Genomic DNA, 5,452 nt, shown 5'->3' with positions numbered 1-5,452 from the left:
CATCTATGCCGTAAAGCTATTGCAGACGAAAGTGAACGAGCTTTAGTGGGGTGTAACCATGGCGCCTTTCAGTTTGACACGCACGACAAAAGGGCTGGCAGCATGACAGGCAGTCTCCAGAAAGAGAGAGAGAGAGAGAGAGAGAGAGAGAGAGAGAGAGAGAGAGAGAGAGAGAGAGGGGGGGGAGAGAGAGAGGTGGGGGGGTGGTTCCAGTCCATTGACGCCAATTTTTGCCAATACACCCCGCGGGCACCCGGCTGATCTGCCCATTTAAGTGTGCCATCAAGGCGAAATCAGTTGGTCGTCAAAATTACGAAATTGAAAAAAAAACTTTTTCCGTCTGTCGAGTAATTCTTAACGATTGTTTTCTTTGTTTTTCTTTGTGTGTGGGTGGGGGGGAGGGGGGGGGTGCTCAACACCTTTTATGTTCATTTCAAATAAACGTTTCTGAATGGATTTTTTCAAAATCTGTAAAAATGTTGATGATGGACATAAAAAGATATAAATTTGCATGCAGATTTCAAAAACACTCAAGTTTTGGAAGTCATCAAACTTTGGTGACCATTTTCTCGTAATTTTACCTCTGACACCAGGAAACTTCAATAACAAATATCTCAACTTCTATTCAAGATAGATGGGTAATTTGTTCTGCAAAAGCATGACAAACGCACAGGCTTTAAAATTATACCAATAACTCCATTATTATATATAAAAAAATTGATGAGCTCCTGATTGTACCGTGTTGTGACACCACTAGCATAGCCATGCCCATTTGACTTTATTAGAGTATTATTATTATACCATTCTCGAATGTTTCGCTATTCACAACTATTCGAAGCTTAACAGAGTCATTCGCATATCGCGTGGCTTTTACGGAGATCAGATAATTTCTGAACACGTTGTAATATTAACGGATTATTTTATCTAAAATCATTATGGTAAATTTAACAATATTTTGTACTTCTGGATTACAAGACAGAGTGATAAATAAAGCAAACAATAATACCGAATAGCGAATGTCGCAGAGAGGGAGGTTGGAGGGCGCTACAGGTAGGTTCTGCTTCTTTACTCTCCCCCTGTTGTTTCTATCTGTCCATCTTATTTTTCCCAACACTAAATGATCGTTAATGTATTGGAATGCTTTCCTTAACTGAAACAAACAAATGTCGCTGATGGACTTATATCATTAAAAAACGACAGACATCAAACAAAAATGAACATCAAACAAGAAAACAAACAAACAAACAACAGCCCCATTCGCATAAGGTATTCGAATATCACGAACAATAACTCCATGCTTCGAAGAGTCGAAGAAGTTTCGATTCCTCAAACTCGCACCGCGCTATCCAGTAGTACCACTAGTGCCCTATTGGCAGGAAAAATCCTCCCCTATAACTGTTCCAGGCCTCTCGCTCGTCAGTCGCCTGCTTGCTTGTGTCTGGTATGTCAGATCGCTGTCGAAGTGTCCCGCGCACAGGTCGGGAGTTCCGTACAGAAGTTAACAGGTTACTGATTATTTCTTTCTTCCTTACTTGTGGTGGTCATCGGCGTCGTTTGTTGTGGTCAGTTGTGATACCCAGAGGTGGTGACAGTTACTTATGATAATACCTTTCGCAGGTGTAGTCATCGGAGTCGCGAGTTGTTGTCGACACTTATACCTTGAGGTGATAGATTCTTATGAGATTATTACTCCTGTTTGATCAGTCTTTATACCTGGAGGGGGTTATATATACTTATGACATGGTCTTACCCAGGTGTGATCAGTTTTATACCTGGAGGGTACAGACACTTAGTACAATATTTTCGTTATGTGTGATCAGTCTTTATACCTGGAGGTGATAATAATTATAAAGTACTTATGATATTATCTTACTTAAGAGCGTACAGTTTTATTCCTGAAACGATAGATACTTATGTCAGTATTTTCGTTAGGTGTGATAAGCTGTTATACCTGGAGTTTCTATAATATTGTCTTGTTTAAGTGTGGTCAGTTTTATACCCGGAGAGGACAGATACTTATGACATTGATTTGGCCAGGTGTTATCCGTTTTACACCTGAGAGTGACAGATTCCTATATATAAGACTATCTTGCTCAGGTGTGATCAGCTGTTGTACTAAATCTGGAGGAAATATAATAATATACTTATGACATTATCTTACTCAAGTGCGATCGATTTTATTATTATAATTATTAGTAATACAATGTAGTACTATTATAAGTAAAATTATTATCATTATTGTTATTATGATTATAACAACAATAAATATAATAACAATAGAAACAACAATTATACTTTTAATTATGATATCAATAATGACAATACTAATAAAAATAACAATAATAATAATAATAATAATAATAATAATAACAACAACAACAACAATAATAATAATAATAATAATAATAATAATAATAATAATAATAATAATAATAATAATAATAATAATAATAATAATAATAATAATAATAATAATAATAATAATAATAATAATAATAATAATAATAATAATAATAATAATAATAATAATAATAATGACAATAATGATGATATAATAATAATAATAATAATAATAATAATAATAATAATAATAATAATAATAATAATAATAATAATAATAATAACGATGATAATGATGATAATGATAACATTGTAATAATAATAATAATAATAATAATAATAATAATGATAATAATAATAATAACAATAATAATAATAATAATAATAATAATAATAATAATAATAATAATAATAATAATAATAATAATAATAATAATAATAATAATAATAATAATAAATCTGCTTCTGGTGTGGTCACCAGTGGTGTGTATTGAAGCCAGTTGTTATACATAGAGCTAGAGGTTATAGACACTTAAAATAACATCTTTGACAGGTTTTGATATCGGTGACTCATGGCTTCATTAGAATTGCAAAGTTTTATCTGACTGTTTAGGCCTCTTAGAGTTACTAAGACCATGCGGTCAGAAAGCAAATGTTCTATCAACTCTATCAAAAACTTTAAATTATGTTGAGTCGCTATCAAGATACAAATGTATTCAAAGAACTGCATTTGAAAAAGCTTGACACGTTATGACACTCAAAATCTTTAACGTTAAATTTCTCAAAACTAGGTACTGAGCGGATAGAACTTTGTAATTCTGAGGTAGTGATATGTCGTGATCAACATAATTTATACGTGGAGGTGATAAATACCTGTCCTTTCGTCCGCCAGCTGTTTAAATGTTCTAAGCCCCAGGTTCCGATAATTTGTTTTATTGCAGTTTTCTAATCCGTGGTATCGATTACATGTGCTCAAGAAACATTTTGTCGAAATTCAAATTCTAAACGTTGAAAAATGCAAGACCAAAAATACATAATGTAGGCAGTAAGCACAACATTGAAAAAATAAAACAGTCTTTGCTTCTCTCTCTCTCCTTCTCTCTCTCTCTCTCTCTCTCTCTCTCTCTCTCTCTCTCTCTCTCTCTCTTCTGAAAAAAATTGTTTTCAGGGCTCAGTCACTTTGGGTCTCAGACCAGTACATCTTAAAAGCATGCCGATGTTATGATAATATTATCTTTCGCAAGCCTGGTCACCGGAGACGTGTATCGCGAATAATGTGCTTCCCGGGAAGATGAAACCAATGTGTCTGAGTGTTCTTGGCGGTCTGCTGGGGTAAAGATAATAATGTGTAAAGTGCTTAGCATAATATAATGTAGAGCACGGACACACGCTACATAAAGCAGTTATTATTATCATTATTAGTGAGCTCGACTGCCATACTAATATGGAGGTGATCCGTACTTATGATAATATTTTTCTCAGGTGACGTGTGCTTTTCACTACCTCAGAATTACAAAGTTTTCCCTGCTCAGTACCTAGTTTTGACAAATTTGGCGTCCAAAATGTTACGTTTCACAATAACTCAAAGTTTTCAAAAGCAATTCTTTGAATATCTTGATAACGACTCCGAATAATCTTACGATTTTGATGGAGCAGTAAGAACATTTATTGGTTTCTGACCCCCATGACGTCAGTAACTCGATACAGCCAGAAATGTCAAATGGACTTTGTAATTCTAAGGTAGCGAGTACCTGTGGGTAATGTCTACTTATAACAACAGTATCTTTCTCAGGTGAAGTCACCAGTGACGTAATATCGCGGACAACCCAGAGTTGCTTATAAACGCACCTGTCTCGGTCGGGAATCTTTGGAGTAAGTGAGCAGGTGGTTGGTGCTTGCTCCCGTGTGTTTGTTTCTTTTTTCCTTTCAAACGTACTATATTGTCCTTATCTCTCCCCCTTGTTTTCTGAATGTGTTTGTTACTCTCTAGCAACACCTCCAATCGTTGGCATTTATATGGCTTTTCTTTTGTTGCATGTGCTTTAAAACTCTTTCTAAAACTAAACAAACGTAAATGAAATGCATGAATATATTGTTTTTGGACTGAGCTTAACTTCTTGGAAGCTACTCCCTTACACCGTACATGTGGTATGTTGAACATCGTGAGCCAAGGTGCCGTCCTTCCGTACAAATCACATCCTAAAATCAGGCTTTTCGGCAAATCATGTTTGGATCATTTAACATGCACCATACGGGATTTTATCACTGCAGAGCAATTAAATCATTAAACCTGTTTGTTTGTTTGCTTGTTTGTTTGTTTGTTTGTCTGTTTGTTTTCGTGGCAGGCTGGGCACCTACGGTCAATATAATCATTGACAGCCAACATTTCTTTTGTTAAGATACCTCTCCTTTCTGCACGTTCGTCCACACCGCACATTGGAGCCCATGGGGTGTAACACTTGATGATTGTAATACAGAAACATTATTGCGCAATAAGTTTGATACAAGACTCATACAGTGAATTTGTTTACTGAACGTTTCCAAAGCTCTCGGCCTACTGGGCTCTGTCTTGTATTTAAAAAAAGCTTTGACATGGAAGGTGCCGTCTCTTAAATAAGGATTGCAGTGTTCACGAAGTGAATCATAACACGAGTTGGGTTATTGGTTCACTTAAAAGACTCTCTGGTAGAATTTTTTTTTACAAAGGACTTTCTAGAAGAAAAAAAAATCTTTTATCAATAATATAACATGTTCGTTCTTGAACTACGAATGTTCAAAACCACGATCAAACTGTTTGTCAATACGTACCGACGTGAACTTGTACAGCCTTTGAGGCAGGGATATTGCCAGTAGATCCATTCCCTTTCAAACTGGTCTGCCAATAGTATAGTATGTGTTGCACAGAGTTCGCTTCTCTCTTGACGTCGAGGGAGTCTAGTGTGTAAAGGCCAAAAGCCTTTTCAAACGTAATTCTAATAACGCTGGGATTTTGTGTTAGAAATGTGTACACTTTCGTTTATACGTTTTGCTACATATTATGTACGTGTGTTTGTATGTGTGAATCCGAGCGCGTGTGCATGCGTGCGCGCGCGCGCGTGTGTGTGTGTGTGTG

General features: G+C 35.7%; 1 protein-coding gene across 1 annotated transcript in view; it reads left to right on the top strand.

Annotated features, from left to right (window-relative positions):
* Window positions 1-1,418: 1,418 nt before the first annotated feature.
* The window catches only part of LOC106012437 (acetylcholine receptor subunit beta), a gene marked incomplete in the record, with an annotated part of 34,741 nt that continues 30,707 nt past the window's right edge, over window positions 1,419-5,452 (top strand). Inside the window, 2 exon segments of the mRNA XM_013085422.1 lie at window positions 1,419-1,505; window positions 4,133-4,212.

The sequence above is a fragment of the Aplysia californica genome, unplaced genomic scaffold (genome assembly GCF_000002075.1).
Source record: "Aplysia californica isolate F4 #8 unplaced genomic scaffold, AplCal3.0 scaffold00372, whole genome shotgun sequence".
In the NCBI taxonomy this organism is placed as follows: Eukaryota; Metazoa; Mollusca; class Gastropoda; order Aplysiida; family Aplysiidae; genus Aplysia; species Aplysia californica.
This window is presented reverse-complemented; position numbering and strand designations above follow the sequence as displayed.